General features: G+C 45.8%; 1 long non-coding RNA gene and 2 other non-coding genes across 3 annotated transcripts; all 3 read right to left on the reverse strand.

The window, feature by feature from the left end:
* Nucleotides 1–1,209: 1,209 nt before the first annotated feature.
* Nucleotides 1,210–1,290, reverse strand: trnas-aga (transfer RNA serine (anticodon AGA)). The gene has a single exon. It is a non-coding gene; the product is annotated as a tRNA-Ser (tRNA).
* A 1,867-nt stretch (nt 1,291–3,157) lies between these two features.
* Nucleotides 3,158–3,238, reverse strand: trnas-aga (transfer RNA serine (anticodon AGA)). The gene has a single exon. It is a non-coding gene; the product is annotated as a tRNA-Ser (tRNA).
* Nucleotides 3,239–8,742: 5,504 nt separating this feature from the next.
* LOC139256044 (uncharacterized) lies at nt 8,743–17,385 on the reverse strand. The gene is made up of 2 exons (XR_011592150.1): nt 17,272–17,385; nt 8,743–9,372 (listed from the first exon to the last, which is right to left on the reverse strand). It is a non-coding gene; the product is annotated as an uncharacterized lncRNA (long non-coding RNA).
* Nucleotides 17,386–17,613: the final 228 nt, after the last annotated feature.

Genomic DNA, 17,613 nt, shown 5'->3' on the forward strand with positions numbered 1-17,613 from the left:
AGACAGGCAAAGACATGGACAGACCGAAATGATGGGAAAGAGAGAGCCAGTCAGACAAAGAGTCTGAGAGAATCCCATTGGACCAGACGTGGCACCGTGAGAAAGAGACAGATTGAGAGACAAAGACAAACAGAGAAACAGGGACAGACAGAGTATGTCAGACTGAGAGAGACAAAGACTCAAACATACAAAACTCTCTTAAGAGAGAGAGAGAGGCTGAAACCGAGCGACACAGACACATTTCACAATTTCATTTCATTATCGGTTCAGAGTGTCACATTGTTACAGAAAATTGCTGATTCAACCGATGAAAATCCGGTCTCATTGATCAGAATGGGAGGAAATCCGTGTTAAATTAAACAGATACCAGGAGTGGGGGACGAACCCACGCGGGACAAACCCATTGAGTTTTAAAGGCAACGCCGCTACCACTCGGCTATTCTGGTCCTGTGCGAACCTGGATTCTGTCTCTGTGAGAATCTGGGCTTCGACCCCAGCACCACATACAAACAGATGCACATCGGCTTTCAGTGAGCATTTACGAACATTTTTAGTAATATTGACACGGGGGCAACTCTCCTATTCTTTTTCGAGTAATGCACTGGAAACTTTCATATCCACCCGAGGGTGCAGACGGAGCTTCAATTTAACATTTCATCCGAAAGTCAACAGCTTCAGCATTGCAAAATTCCCCAAGTGCTGCACTTGAGTGTTCGCCAAGATGATATGCTCAAGTCTCAGGAGTGCGACTTGAACAGACAAACTCCCGATTCAGTCGAGAATGCGGCCACTGAACCAAAGCCGATACAAAAGTTCACAACGGTATTATTTTACCCAAGTCTTTTTTATATGTTCCAGGACATACCAAATTAATAGTGATGATTTCCACAGACAGTTGCACATACACAGAGACATATAAAGAGATAGACAGACACAGAGACACACACACACATAACCAAAAATTTGCACGCACCAACGGGCATGCATAGATGCCTCAGACATCGCGAGGGATAGACAGGCTGAATCACTGTCGCAACTTTGACTGATGTTTGCGATTTTTGAAACGGATGTATCGTGAATATTGCAGATTAATAAAAATGAGAAAAAAATATCTAAGTTGAAAGGTGTGGGACGTTATTCCATCTATCTCAGGATCAGTTTGGCAGAGAACCGGTTAAATTGTGAAATGGAATGAAAAATGCTGAGAAACGTAGTCGGCAGGATTCGAACCTGCGCGGGATAACCCAATGGAATTCTAGTCCATCGCCTTAACCACTCGGCCACGACTACTGTGTCGCTGTCTTTTTAAACGTTACTCAGAAAAAAACTCAGTCATCCATCTCTGTGCAGCAGACGGCCAAAGACTCCTGAAAAATTCTCCGTTTGCTAAAAATCTGGACGAGGCAATCTCATCTACCTGTATTTTTACAGTTCGATATTGCTCGAGAACTTTTTGATATGCATCTCTTCCAAGAAACAGAAGTAAAATTCTACATTTTGAAACAACTACCTCCCAGTGGGGGAATTGAACCCGCGTCCCCGACGTGACAGGTGGGGATACTCACCACTATACTAACGAGGAACTGACGGGTCCCAGTTCTGTCAGAGCAGGAATCGAGTCACTGTGAACAGAACTGGACACCAGGAGAAGTCGACAGACACATTGAGAGACAGAGACAAACCGACAAACAGGGAGAGACAGACAGCGAGATAGAGACAACGAGAGACAGAAAGTGTGAGACTGAGAAGGAGAGGCAGACTGAGTGAGGACAAGACTCAAATATGTACATATACAGAGATGTGTGTGTGTGATCTATTAAGAGAGAGAGGGAAAGAGTGAGAGAAAGACAATGATAAAGACAGTGACGCGGAGAGAGAGAAATAGAGAGAGAGCGATAGAGACTAAAACAGAAAATGATGGAAATACTTCTCAGCTTACAGGCAGGGAATAACAGAGACAAGCAAAGACATGGACAGACCGAAATGATGGGAAAGAGAGAGCCAGTCAGACACAGAGTCTGAGAGAATCCTATTGGAACAGACGTGGCACCGTGAGAAAGAGACAGATTGAGAGACAGAGACAAACAGAGAAACAGGGACAGACAGAGTGTGTCAGACTGAGAGAGACAAAGACTCAAACATACAAAACTCTCTGAAGAGAGAGAGAGGCAGAAACCGAGCGACACAGATACATTTCACAATTTCATTTCATTATCGGTTCAGAGTGTCACATTGTTACAGAAAATTGCTGATTCAACCGATGAAAATCCGGTCTCACTGATCAGAATGGGAGGAAATCCGTGTTAAATTAAAAAGATACCAGGAGTGGGGGACGAACCCACGCGGGACAAGCCCATTGAATTTAAGGCCAACGCCTCAACCACTCGGCTATTCTGGTCCTGTGAGAACCGGGATTCTGTCTCTGTGAGAATCTGGGCTTCAACCCCAACCCCACATACAAACACATGCACATCGGCTTTCAGTGAGCATTTACGAACATTTTTAGCAATATTGACACGGGGGCAACTCTCCTATTCTTTTTCGAGTAATGCACTGGAAACTTTCATACCCACCCGAGGGTGCAGATGGTGCTTCAATTTAACATTTCATCCGAAAGTCAACAGCTTCAACAATGTAAAATTCCCCAAGTGCTGCACTTGAGTGTTAGCCAAGATGATATGCTCAAGTCTCAGGCGACTTGAACAAACAAACTCCCGATTCAGTCGAGAATGCGGCCACTGAACCAAAGCCGATACAAAAGTTCACAACCGTATTATTTTCCCCAAGTCTTTTTTATAAGTTCCAGAACATACCAAATTAATAGTGATGATTTCCAGTGACAGTTGCACATACACAGAGACATAGAAAGAGATAGACAGACACAGAGACACACACACACATAACCAAAAATTTGCACGCACCAACGGGCATGCACAGATGCCTCAGACATCTCGAGGGATAGACAGGCTGAATCACTGTCGCAACTTTGACTGATGTATGCGATTTTTGAAACGGATGTATCGTGAATATTGCAGATTAATAAAAATGAGAAAAACATGTCAAAGTTGAAAGGTGTGGGATGTTATTCCATCTATCTCAGGATCAGTTTGGCAGAGAACCGGTGAAATTGTGAAATGGAATGAAAAATGCTGAGAATCGTAGTGGGCAGGATTCGAACCTGCGCGGGATAACCCAATGGATTTCTAGTCCATCGCCTTAACCACTCGGCCACGACTACTGCGTCGCTGCCTTTTTAAACTTTACTCAGAAAAAACTCAGTCATCCATCTCTGTGCAGCAGACGGCCAAAGACTCCTGAAAAATTCTCCGTTGGCTAAAAATCTGGACGAGGCAATCTCATCTACCTGTATTTTTACAGTCCGATATTGCTTGGAACTTTTTAATATGCATCTCTTCCAAGAAACAGAAGTAAAATTCGACATCTTGAAACAACTGCCTTCCCGTTGGGGATTTGAAACCCGGTCTCTCGCGTGACAGGCAGGGATACTCACCAGTATACTAACGAGGAACTGACGGGTACCAGTTCTGTCAGAGCAGGAATCGAGCCACTGTGAACAGATCTGGACACCATGAGAAGTCGACAGACACATTGAGAGACAGAGACAAACCGACAAACAGGGAGAGACAGACAGCGAGATAGAGACAACGAGAGACAGAAAGTGTGAGACTGAGAAGGAGAGGCAGACTGAGTGCGAAAAAGAATCAAATATATACATATACAGAGATGTGTGTGTGTGTGATCTATTGAGAGAGAGAGGGAAAGAGTGAGAGAAAGACAATGATAAAGACAGTGACAAGGAGAGAGACAGATAGAGAGAGAGCGATAGAGATTAAAACAGAACATGATGGAAATACTTCTCAGCTTACAGGCAGGGACTAACAGAGACAGGCAAAGACAGGGACAGACCGAAATGATGGGAAAGAGAGAGCCAGTCAGACAAAGAGGCTGTGAGAATCCCATAGGAACAGACGTGTATTTAGATTTACAGAAGGCATTCGATGAGGTGCCTCACAAGAGATTATTATACGAGCAAGGATTAAGGATTGGTTAATTGACAGAAAACAGAGAGTAGGAATAAACGGGTGATTTTCGGGTTGGCAGGCTGTAACTGGTGGGGTGCTGCAAGAATCGGTGCTTGGGCCCCAGCTATTCACAATCTATATCAATAATTTGGATGAAGGGACCAAATGTCATATATCGAAGTCTGCTGAGGCTACAAAGCTCGTTGGGGATGTAAGTGTGAGGAGGATGAAAAGAGGTTTCAAACGGATATGTACAGGCTCAGTGAGTGGGCAAGAACATGGAAAATAAAATATAATGTGAAGAAATGTTAAGTTAGACACTTATAGTAAAAATAGAAAGGCAGAGTATTTTTTTTAAATGGTGAGAGTTTGGGAAACATTCTGTTCAGAGGGACGTGGGTGTTCTTGTACACAAATCGCTAAAAGTTAATATGCAGGTGCAGCAAGCAATTAAGAACTCAATAGGTTTATTGGCCTTTATTAAAAGAGGATTTGAATATTTACGTCTTACTGCAATTATACAGGGCCCTGGTGAGACCACACCTGGAGTATTGTGTGCAGTTTTGGTCTCCTTACCGAAGGAAAGATAAACTTGCTATAGAGGGAGTGCAATGAAGATTCACCACTCTGATTGCTGGGATGGGGGGATTGTCCTATGAGAGATTGAGTAGACCAGGCCTATATTCTCCAGCGTTTAGAAGAATGAGAGGTGAGAGACGAGACACACATCCCCTGAACAAATTTTTAAAAAGAGATGTGAGGTGCTTAAATTTAATCAAGGGCACCAGCTAAATTATTAGACACACTCCCGGTCCTTCAGGGCCTGTGTCCAGGGGAGAAGCTGATGGGTTTATCTGATCATCTTTGGGTAAAATGTTGTGTTCATTGAGCTGAGCACCTCGTGCCAGCATCAAACACTCTCCAGTCGGGCACAGCATGGGTTAGATACAGATTGAACCCATCGGTCGCTCCTCGACACAGATACTGAGGGACAGGGAGTGTCTGGGACACTGACATTTCTCACTCAATAAGGTATAAATTGATCCTGTACCTCTCCCCATTAATCCTGGGCTCCACACGGCTCGAATCCTGCTCCTGTTGCCCTTCCTGTGACAGCACTGAGCTCAACCCAGCCCATAATGAGCAGGGCTCAGGAAGGGTGGTTGCTAGGCGCTGCAGTGATGTCACTAAGCAGGGCCATTCAGCCAAGCTGGTCCTCTCCTTGTCCCTTTCAAGGTGGAGAGCTGGGACATCCTGTCTCAACACACACACCCTGTTCATACTGAGAATCCACAGGGAAGGCCCAAGGCCCAGAATGTGGAACACAACCAAGGCGGAAAGAGGAGGAGAGAAGGGGAGGTAAATCAAGGAGTAGCGACTGAGGGCCACCAAGCTTCAGTTTTAGAGCCTCGAGACTTCAGGAGGGGGAAGAGTTAGTTAGAAATATAGAAACATAGAAAATAGGTGCAGGAATAGGCCATTCGGCCCTTCGAGCCTGCACCACCATTCAATAAGATCATGGCTGATCATTCACCTCAGTACCTCTTTCCTGCTTTCTCTCCATACCACTTGATCCCTTTAGAGGTAAGGGCCATATCTAACCCACCCTTGAATATATGTAACGAACTGGCATCAACAACTCTCTGCGGCAGAGAATTCCACAGGTTAACAACTTTGAGTGAAGAAGTTTCTCCTCATCTCGGTCCTAAATGGCTTACCTCTTATCCTTAGACTATGTCCCCTGGTTCTGGACTTTCTCAACATCGGGAACATTCTTCCTGCATCGAACCTGTCCAGTGCCATCAGAATCTTATATGTTTCTATGAGATCCCCTCTCATTCTTCTAAACTCCAGTGAATACAGGCCCAGTCGATCGAGTCTCTCATCATAGGTCAGTCCTGCCGACCCTGGAATCAGTCACGTGAACCTTTGCTGCACTCCCTCAATAGCAAGAATGTCCTTCTTCAGATTAAGAGACCAAAACTGAGCACAAAATTCCAGTTGAGGCCTCACGAAGGCCATGCACAACTGCAGTAAGACCTCCCTGCTTCTATACTCAAATCCGCTTGCAATGAAGGCCAACTTACCATTTGCCTTTTTCACCACCTGCTGTACCTGCAAGCCAACTTGCAATGACTGATGTACCATGACACCCTTGTCCCATTGCAACTCCCCTTTTCTTAATCTGTCGCCATTCAGATAATATTCTGTCTTCATGTTTTAGCCATCAAGTGGATAACCTCACATTTATCCACATTATACTTCATCTGCCATTCATTTGCCTGTCCAAGTCACCCTGCAGCCTCTTAGCATCCTCCTCACAGCTCACACCGCGATCCAGCTTAGTATCATCTGCAAACTTGGAGATATTACACTCCATTCCTTCATCTAAATCATTGATGTATATTGTAAATAGCTGGGGTCCCAGCACTGAGCCATGCGGCACCTCACGAGTAACTGCCTGCCATTCTGAAAAGTACCCGTTTATCCAGACTTTATGCTTCCTGTCTGCCAACCAGTTCTCTATCCACATCCATACTTTAACCCTAATACCATGTGCTTTAATTTTGCACACCAATCTCTTGTGTGGGACCTTGTCAAAAAAGTTTTGAAAGTCCAAATACACCACATCCACTGGTTCACCCTTGTCCACTCGACTAGTTACATCCTCAAACAATTCTCGAAGATTTGACAAGCATGATTTCCCTTTCATAAATCCATGCTGACTTGGACCGATCCCGTCACTGCTTTCCAAATGCGCTGCTATTTCATCTTTAATAATTGATTCCAACATTTTCCCCACGACCGATGTCAGGCTAACCAGTCTATAATTACCCGTTTTCCTCTCCCCCCTTTTTTAAAAAGTGGTGTTATATTAGCCACCCTCCAGTTCATAGGAACTGATACCGAGTCGATAGACTGTTGGAAAATGATGAGCAATGCATCCACTATTTCTCGGGCCACTTCCTTAAGTACCTTGGGATGCAGACTGTAGTTTCAGGATCCAGGGAGAGAACAAGGAGCAGATGGGGAGACTGGCGTGGACTCCAGCACAGTGAGGATGTCGGGGGAGGGAGATTGTGTTGGGTCGTGTATTAAGGGTGAAGGAGGGAGAAGAGAGGAAAAGTCAAAGGAGCAATTACTGCAGCAGTGTCCATCAATAGTGATAGAGAGAAGGTGGGGGTCAGAGTGGGCCTGGACTGGCAGGTAAACTGTTTGTTTGCTGTGAGCAGCTTTCCTTCTGTCACAAATAGCCTCCTGTAGCCCAGTGACACAAACAGCCCATTAAACGCCTCCAATGTCCTTTGGTCTGTTGAGGTCTCCCTTTGTGAAACATCAGCTGTTGTTAAAGCTTCTCATTCTGAATCGCTTACAGTGAGACAGTATCCACTGTCCGTTTTATTCCATGGGCTTCATCTTTGCTGGTATTGGTAACAGGCCCGGGATCACTAAACATAAAACCCAGTCTGTGAATCACTTTCAGCTACTGGACTTAGTATGTTCCCCACTGCACCTCTCTCACCTTCTATGTGTGAATAGAGCATCACGTCTGCAAAGCTGGTTTAAGTTTATATCCAGGCAGAAAATATATTTAAGAAAAGCCTGTAGGCCGATGAGACAGTGCTCAGGTGCCAGTGTGCTGCTGGTTTGCCCGGCATTTTGCCTGTAATGGAAGATAACTGAACATGTCTCCCAGTGTAACCTTTGCTGTAATGAAATGTGTCTTTTAATAAGCCTCATGTCCTTGCTCATGTCTGCTGCAATTGTGTAGAAAGGGGATGTGTGGATGATGGTGTTTGTATGGAGATGTGAAACAAGGAAACGGTATGTGTGTGTGGCAGTGACACAGCCTTGTGGTCACAGGCAGAACTATGCACCGATATCCTTGTGGTTATGGTTTGAGCAGGGCCAGTTCATGAATGCTCAAGCTCAGAGGTGCCAGAGATCGGGAGCAGAGGCAGTAAATCAAATCTAAATGTAAATTCCGATGTAGTTTATTTCATGTATTCCTATTTTAATAGCTTTTTCTGAATGTGGCCCATGCCAAGTGCCAGGATATTGGATCAGGCCCACCATAGAAAATGAGTTTGACACCTTGAGGTAGACAATGTCAACCAGATTCCCCCATCCACCAACCTAACAACTTCTTTACAAACTCAAGCTAGCTTGTAAGACGTGACCATGTTTACCGGAATCCATGTTCAGTATCTGTAATGGCTCCTTCCCTTTCCCCATGATGGAAAACAGCATCTCTCAGGATCCCTTCAAGCACCTTCCCGGTGATCGAGGTCACGTTGATGGGCCTTCAGTTCCCGAGCTCTGACTTGTGCCCAATTTGAAAAATGGGAACTACGTGTGCTACCTTCCAATCTCAGGGAACAACCCATGATGCTACTGAGCTGTTGGAGATATGGGCAAGGGGCTAACAGAGCACCCATCCCATCTCTTTAAACACACTTGGGTGGATATCATCCGCACCTTACAGCATCAAGATTACCCCGCTCGGTGACTTTGCTGACAGTGAAGTGTGATGAGAAAGACCAAAGTGCCGTTTGCCCCTCTCAGTGTGACCCTGAAGGACTGTGCCCATGCTGAAGTTCTCCCCCCATACAATCCTCCCCACAGATTGTCCTCACTGAGCTCCAGCCAGGTGATGCTAAACACTCCCGCATGGTAAAGACAAAAATCCACAGCAATATGTTGAAAGCAACACTAATTTATTTGTCTATATCGCAAATATTAAACTCCAGTCAAGTTACAGGAGTTATTAGCATCAGCAGAAACAAACCTCAACTGTCAGAATGAACATGGTTCAGTCGGGATGTGATTAACAGCAGCAATAATAGCAGAATCCCACCCCTACAGTCACTTGTGAACTCTCTGGTGTTTCATCAGGGTGGATGGCTGAGTGAATCCCCTCCCACAATCGGAGCTGGTGAACGGCCTCTCTCCAGTGTGAACTCGCTGGTGCCTCAGCAGGTCGGCTGACCAAGTGAATCCCTTCCCACAATCGGACCAGCTGAATGGCCTCTCCCCAGTGTGAACTCGCCAATGTGTTTCCAGCTTGAAACATTTCCCACAGTCCCCATATTTACACAGTTTCTCCCCAGTATGACTGCACTTGTGTCTCTCCAGGTTGGCTGATCGGCTGAAGCCTTGTCCACATGCAGAGCACGTGTACCATTTCTCCCCACTGTGAACAGTGCTTTTTGCTTCCATGGTCAAAGGCCGATGATATTCCATTCCCGATGAATCGAGTGACTCCGTCATATCTTAATGTGATGTTTGGTTTGAGCCTCTGGTCGACAAATCTTCTCCTTTTAATAACCTGTAAAGTGAGTTTCAAATAGAAAAAAGGGTGGGTGAGAGAGAACCCATAAAAACACAAAGGCAGGTTCTGAAATTGAGCTGAATGAACCTGGCTATTTGTGCGGCCGCCGACAGAAAAAAAAAGTGACCACGAAAGCTGCCGGATTGTCATAATAACCCAACTGATCACCAATGTCCTTCAGGGAAGGGAACCCACCACCCGGTCTGGGCCTACACAAGACTCTGGCCTCTATGGGAGGAGGGAGAGGTGGGCAGGGCGACGAGGAGGGAATTTAAACATCTGTAACTCGACCAGAACTTTGACAGAACCTCCCAAACCCACAACCTCTCCCACCTAGATGGACCAGGGCAGCAGGTGCATGGGAAATCCATCACCTCCAAGTTCCCCTCCAAGTCTCACACCATCCTGACTTGGGCATATATCGCCGTTCCTACATCATCACTGGGTGAAAATCCTGGAACTCCTCACCTAACAGCATTGTGGGAGGGCCTTCACCACACGGACTGCAGCAGTTCGAGAAGGCCCACCATCACCTTGTCAAGGGGCAAATGGAAATTGGAAATATATTCTGGCCCTACTAGCGACACCCACATCCTAAGAATGGATTCAAACAAATCTGTATATTGAAAGCCTCTATAGAAATACTTGTTCCTAAAACAATACGCTTCTACCTTGTGCGGGCAGTGTCTGTTTCACAACCTAATCTCCCCTAGAATCCATCGCCGTTGACAGTCTCTCATCGGAAATTGTTGGGCCCGACTGGGCCCAGAGGTTCTGGGGGTTAAACCCAGCAGCTTCTCCCCCCTCTCCAATCCAGCTCAAACTGATGCATCAAACCGACCCACACAGGAGGCCAGGGAGCGACTTCCGTATCCAGCACCCACCCTGATACAGAGCGGCTCTGGATTGGTCGCTCTGTGTTTCCAGTATCGATGCACTGAAGATCAGCATATGAGGAAGAAGGGAATGTAGGCTTAGGCTGAGAGAGTTAGAACCATAGAATCAGAGAATGGTTACAGCACGGTACAAGAACATTCGGCCCGTCGAGCCCGTGCCAGCTCTCTGCAAGAGCACCTCAGCTAGTCCCACTCCCCCGCCCTTACCCCACAGCCGTGCAAATGTTTTTCTTTCAGGTACTTATCCAACTCCCTTTTGAAAGCTGTGATTGAGTCTGCCTCCACCACCCTTTCAGGCTGTGCAATCCAGATATTAAACACTCGCTACGCAAAAAGGTTTTTTCTTGTGTCGCCTTTGGTTCTTTTGCCAATCACCTCAAATTTGTGTCCTCTGGTTCTCGCCCCTTCTGCCAATGGGAACAGTATCTCACGATCTACTCTGGCAAGACCACTCATGATTTTGAACACCTCTATCAAATCTCCACTCAATCTTCCCTGCTCTAAGGGGAACATAAGAAATAAGAATGGGAGTCGGCCATTTGCCCCTCAAGCCTGCTCCATCATTCAATAAAATCATGGCTGATCTAATCATGGACTCAGCTCCACCTCCCCGCCCGCACCCCATAAACCTTTACTCCCATAATCGCTAAAAAATCTATCTATCTTCGCCTTAAATATATTCAATGATCCGGTCTCCACAGCTCTCTGGGGCAAAGAATGCCACAGAATTAGAACCGTGAGAGAAGAAATTCCCCCTCATCTCAGTTTTAAATGGGCAATCCCTTATTCTGAAACTATGCCCCCTAAGCTCTAGATTCCCCTATGAGTGGAAATATCCTCTCTGAATGCACCTTGTCAAGCCCCCTCAATATCTTATACGTTTCAATTATATCACCTCTCAGTCTTCTGAACTCGAATGAGTATAGGCGCAAGCTACTCAATCTTTCTTCATAAGTCAACCCCCTCATGTCAGGAATCAACCTAGTGAATCTTCTCTGAGCTGCCTCCAATGAAAGTATATCCTTCCTTAAATACAGAGATCAAAACTGTACGCAGTACTCCCGGTGTGGCCTCATCAAAACCCTGTACCGTTGTGGCAGGACTTCTCTGCTTTTATACTCTATCCCCCTTGTAACCTCAGCTGCTCCAGTTGTCCAGGTAACTGAAGTCCCTCATGCCTGGAATCATTCTCGTAAATCTTTTCTGCACCCTCTCCAAGGCCTTCACATTATTCCCAAAGTGTGTTGCACACAATTGTGCATAATACTCCAGTTGAGGCCGAACCAGTGTTTTGTACAGGCTCATCATAATATCCACGCGTTTGTACTCTATACTTCTATTTATAAGCAGTGATACTGTCTAGTGTAATATAAACAGGGACAGGGTCTAGTGTAATATAAACAGAGGCAGGGTCGAATGTAATATAAACCGAGGCAGGGTCATGTGTAATTGTAAACAGTGACATGGTCTAAGGTAATATTTAAAATTACTCCTGGTGCCATGAGCTAGTGAGTACAGAAATAGGAGGATAGAGCAGATGAATGTGTGGCTGGAGAGATGGTACAGGAGGGAGGGCTTTAGATTCCTGATGCATTGGGACCGCTTCTGGAGGGAGGTGGGACCAGTACAAGCCGGACGGGTTGCACCTCAACAGAGCCGGGACCAATATCCTCGCCGGGGGTGGGGGGGTTTGTCAGTGCTGTTGGGGAGAGTTTAAACTAGCTTGGCAGGGGAATGGGAACCTGAGAATAGATTCAGTCGGTAGGGAAGTAAAGCTGGAATTAGAAAGCAAAAATGTAGAAAGTGAGTTTGAAGGACAGAAGAAAAAAGCAGGAAAAACAGGTAAAAAAACAAATTTAAAAGTTCTTTGTCTAAATGCACATAACATTCGTAACAAAATAGATGAGTTAACGGCACAAATAGATACAAATGGGTATGATCTGATAGCCATTACAGAGACGTGGTTGCAAGGTGACCAGGACTGGGAACTAAATATTCAAGGATATTTGACAATTCGGAAGGACAGACAGAAAAAAAAGGAGGTGGGATAGCTCTTTTAATAAAGGATGAGATCAGTGCGTTAGTGAGAAACGATATTTGCTCAGAGGATCAAGATATTGAATCAGTTTGGGTGGAGATGAGGAATAATAAAGGGAAAGTCACTGGTGGGCAGAGTCTATAGGCCCCCGAACAGTAGCTACACTGTTGGACGGAGTATAAATCAAGAAATAATGGAGGCTTGTAATAAAGGAATGGCAATATTTATGGGTGATTTTAAACTTCATATTGATTGGACAAAGCAAATTGGCCAGGGTAGCCTTGAGGAGGAGTCCATAGAGTGTATCCGGGATAGTTTCCTTGAACAGTACGTTGTGGAACCAACCAGGGAGCAGGCTATCTTAGATCTAGTACTGTGTAATGAGGCAGGATTAATAAATGATCTCCTACTAAAAGATCCTTTGGAATAAGTGACCATAATATGGTTGACTTTCAAATTCAGCTGGAGGGTGAGAAAGTTGGTTCTCAAACTAGGGTCCTAAGCTTAAATAAAGGAGACTGCAGAGGTATGAGGGCAGATTTGGCTAAAGTGGACTGGGAAAATAGATTAAAGAATGGGACGGTTGATGAGCAGTGGCAGACATTTAAGGAGATATTTCATTACCTGCAACAAAAATATATCCCAATGAGAAGGAGAGACTAAGAGAAGGGATAACCATCCGTGGCTAACTAAGGAAATAAGGGAGGAATTAAATTGAAAACAAAGGCATACGGTGTGGCCAAGACTAGTGGGAGGCCAGAGGTTTATGACATTTTTAAAAGCCAGCAGAGAACGACTAAAAAAATGATTGAGAGGGAAGATAGATTATGAAAGTAAGCTAGCACAGAATACAGAATACAGTAAGAGTCCTTCATGGTAGAAGACACTAAAAAGATCCCAGCAGTGGATAAGCGAGGGGCTATCGGTAGGGAGTTACGTAATACAATCATTAATGATGTAGTATTACGTAAAATAATGGGACTAAAGGCAGAACAGTCCCCTGAACATGATGGCTTGCATCCTAGGGTCTTAAGAGAAGTGGCTGCAGAGATAGTGGACGCATTGGTTGTAATCTACCAAAATTCCCTGGATTCCAATGCGGTCCCAACAGATTGGAAAGCGCAAATGTAACTTGCCGATTTGAAAAAGGAGGCAGACAAAAAGCAGGAAACCATATACCAGATAGCCTAACTTCTGTCGTTGGGAAAATGCTGGATCCATTATTAAGGAAGCAGTAGCAGGACATTTGGAAAAGCATCATTCATTCAAGCAGATTCAACATGGTTTTATGAAAGGGAAATCAATTTTACAAATTCGCTGGAGTTCTTTGAGGATGTAACGAGCAGGGTGGATAAGGGGGAAGCAGTGGATGTGATGTATTTGGATTTCCAGAAGGCATTCGATAAGGTGCCACCTAAGAGGTTACTGCACAAGATAAAAGCTCACTGGGTTGGGGGTAATATATTAACGTGGATAGGGGATTGGCTAACTAACAGAAAACAGAGGGTCGGGATAAATGGGTCATTTTCCAGTTGGCAAACATGACTAGTGGGGTGCCGCAGGGATTGGCGCTGGGTCCTCAACTATTTACAATCCATATTCATGATTTGGATGAAGGGACCGAGTTTGCAGTTGTTACAAAAATTGTGTGGAAGACACAAAAAATCTGTAAAGGGATACAGACAGGTTTAGTCAGAGGGCAAACATTTGGCAGATGAAGTATAATGTGGGAAAATGTGAGGTTATCCACTTTAGCAGAAATAATAGAAACGCAAATTATAATTTAAATGGAGAAAAATTGCAAAGAGCTGCATTACAGAGAGACTTGGGGGTCTTGTGCATGAAACACAAAAAGTTAGTATGCAAGTACGGCAAGTAATCAGGAAGGCAAATGGAATGTTGGCCTTTATTGCAAGGGGGATAGAGTATAAAAGCAGAGAAGTCCTGCTACAACTGTACAGAGTAATGGTGAGGCCACACCTGGACTACTGCGTACAGTTTTGGTCTCCGTATGTAAGGAAGGATATACTTCCATTGGAGGCTGTTCAGAGAAAGTTCACTAGGTTGATTCCAGAGATGAGGGGGTTGATTTCTGAGCATAGGTTGAGTAGGTTTCGCCTCTTCACATTGGAGTTCAGAAGAATGAGAGGTGATCTTATTGAAACTTAATGATAATGAGGGGGCTCGCCAAGCTGGATGCAGAGGGGATATTTCCATTCATAGGGGAAACTAAAATTAGCGGAAATAGTCTCAGAATAAAGAGCCGCCCATTTAAAACTGAGATTTCTTCTCTGAGGGTTGTAAATCCATGGAATTAGCTGCCCCAAAGAGCTGTGCAAGCTGGGTCTTTGAATATATTTAAGGTGGAGAGAGACACATTTTCAGCGATAAGGGAGTAAAGGGTTATGGGGAGCGGGCACGGATGTGGAGTCGAGTCCATGATCAGATCAGCCATGATCTTATTGAATGGGGAGCAGGCTCGAGGGACCAAATGGCCTACTCCTGCTCCTATTTCTTATATTCTTATGTTAGAGACTGCTTCACCTCCACTCCCAATTTTCACCACCAATTCTGTCTGCGTACAGTTCGACACTCACTGGCTCCCCTCCCCCCTTGATGGTGCTGACTCTGGCTGAGTCCAGTTCTACAATCACTGGTTTCCTCTCCCTCTCCTCCAATAATGGTGCTAACTCTGGCTGGGTTCAGTTCTACACTCACTGGTTCCCCTCCCCTGAAGGTACTGACTCTGGCTGGGTCTAGTTCTACACTCACTGGTTCCCCTCCCCTGAAGGTACTGACTCTGGCTGGGTTCAGTTCTACACTCACTGGTGCCCCTGCCCTGAAGGTCCTGACTCTGGCTGGGTTCAGTTCTGCACTCACTGGTGCCCCTGCCCTGAAGGTCCTGACTCTGGTTGGGTTCAGTTCTGCACTCACTGGTTCCTCTCCCCTGAAGGTGCTGACTGTGGCTGGGTTCAGTTCTACACTCACTGGTGCCCCTGCCCTGAAGGTGCTGACTCTGGCTGGGTTCAGTTCCAGACACGAACATTCCAGCACCAAGATGGCCGCGCATGCGCTCTGCTACTAACTGCATCAAGATGGCGGAACGCTGAACATGCTTCCTGTACCAAGATGGCCGCTGTTACCTTGGGCCTGTGACCAGGAGAAAGCCTCGAAGCTGTAACCACCGATATTCCGGTTATTATAGAAACATAGAAACATAGAAAATAGTGCAGGAGTAGGTCATTCGGCCCTTCGAGCCTGCACCGCCATTGAATGAGTTCATGGCTGAACATGCAACTTCAGTAACCCATTCCTGCTTTCTCGCCATACCCCTTGATCCCCCTAGTAGTAAGGACTACATCGAACTCCTTTTTGAATATATTTAGTGAATTGACCTCAACAACTTTCTGTGGTAGCAAATTCCACAGGTCCACCACTCTCTGGGTGAAGAGGATTCTCCTCATCTCGATCCTAAATGGCTTACACCTTCTCCTTAAACTCTGACCCCTGGTTCTGGGAACATTCTTCCTGCATCTAACCTGTCGAAAACCATCAGAGCCCCTCTCATTCTTCTGAACTCCAGTGAATGCAAGCCCAGTTGATCCTGTCTTTCTTGATATGTCAGTCCCACCATCCTGGGAATCAGTCTGGTGAACCTTCACTGCACTTCCTCTATAGCAAGAATGTCGTTCCTCAAGTTAGGAGACTAAAACTGTACACAATACTCCAGGTGTGGCCTCAACAAAGCTCTGTACAACTGTACTAACACCTCCCTGCCCCTGTACTCGAATCCCCACGCTATGAAGGCCAACATGCCGTTTGATTTCTTAACCGCCTCCTGTATCTGCATGCCAACCGTCAATGACTGATGTACCATGACACCCTGGTCTCGTTGCACCTCACCGTTTCCTAATCTGTCACCATTCAGATAATAGTCTGTCTCTCTGTTTTTACCACCAAAGTGGATAACCTCACATTAATCCACATTATACTTCATCTGCCATGCATTTGCCCACTCACCTAACCTATCCAAGTCAATCTGCAGCCTGATAGCATCCTCCTTGCAGCTCAGGTCCCACTTCCCCCAGAACTGGTTCCAATGTCCCAGGAATTTGAATCCCTCCCTCTTGCACCACTGCTCAAGCCACGTATTTATTCTAACTACCCTGCTCCCTCTACTCTGATTAGCACGTGGCACTGGTAGCAATCCAGAGATTACTACTTTTGAGGTTCTACTTTTTAATTTAACTCCTAGCTCCCTAAATTCAGCTTGTAGGACCTCTTCCCACTTCTTACCTATATCGTTGGTACCTACATGTACCACGACAACTGGCTGTTCACCCTCCCTCTCCAGAATGCTCTGCAGCTGCTCCGAGACATCCTTGACCCTTGCACCAGGGAGGCAACATACCATCCTGGAGTCTCGGTTGCGTCCGCAGAAACTCCTATCTATTCCCTTTACAGTAGAGTCCCCTATCACTATCGCTCTCCCACTCTTTTTCCCAGTGCCGTCATGCAGTCGGTCAGGAGCTGCAGTTGGACACACTTCCCACACACATAGTAGTCAGGGACAGTGGAAGCGTCCCTGACTTCCCACATAACACAGGAGGAGCATGACACATGTCCGAGCTCTGCTGCCATGACTTAACCCTTAAATTAATTTACTTACTAAAATTTACTTAAACACCAAACAGCTACTTATTGGTTGGCTGCCAATTAAACCAATCTAAAAGTCAGTCGAAAAGAGAGTTATACTTACCAGTCGAACAGCCAACCACTTACCAGCTTGGCTGCGACGTCACCTCTCGATTTGAAACCCTCTATCTTTGTCTGCAACTGGTTGGGCTGGTCTCTGGGCCTCTGTCTCCTACTCTCACACTCCTTATCAGCTGCTCTAGTGTCAGCACAGATAGGAAAAACAAGACAAAGCAGCATCTGCCACCCCTGCTTGCCCGAACTCACCCACTTCCGGGCTTGCAGCGGACACCGGTTGTTTATGAAGCCTCCCCGGCTCCCTGCTGGTCCATTACTCCGCTCCGTCCCGATGAAAAGGACACTTCTGAGGAGCCTGTCCAAAACATGTCTCCTCCGCCATTACACACACCGCGCATGCTCCAAACACAACCAGCCCCGCGCCTGCGCACTGAGCTCCTGTAGTCTGGGTGCAGCACATTCTCCCCCGCGGAGCATGCTGGGTACATATGACCATGAGAAATAGGAACAGAATAATGCAACGCTCCAATCTATGGGTGTGGAATTGCTGCTGGCAGGTATCAATCAGTCACATGCTGATTGCCAATTTAG

The sequence above is a fragment of the Pristiophorus japonicus genome, unplaced genomic scaffold (assembly GCF_044704955.1).
Source record: "Pristiophorus japonicus isolate sPriJap1 unplaced genomic scaffold, sPriJap1.hap1 HAP1_SCAFFOLD_684, whole genome shotgun sequence".
In the NCBI taxonomy this organism is placed as follows: domain Eukaryota; kingdom Metazoa; phylum Chordata; class Chondrichthyes; family Pristiophoridae; genus Pristiophorus; species Pristiophorus japonicus.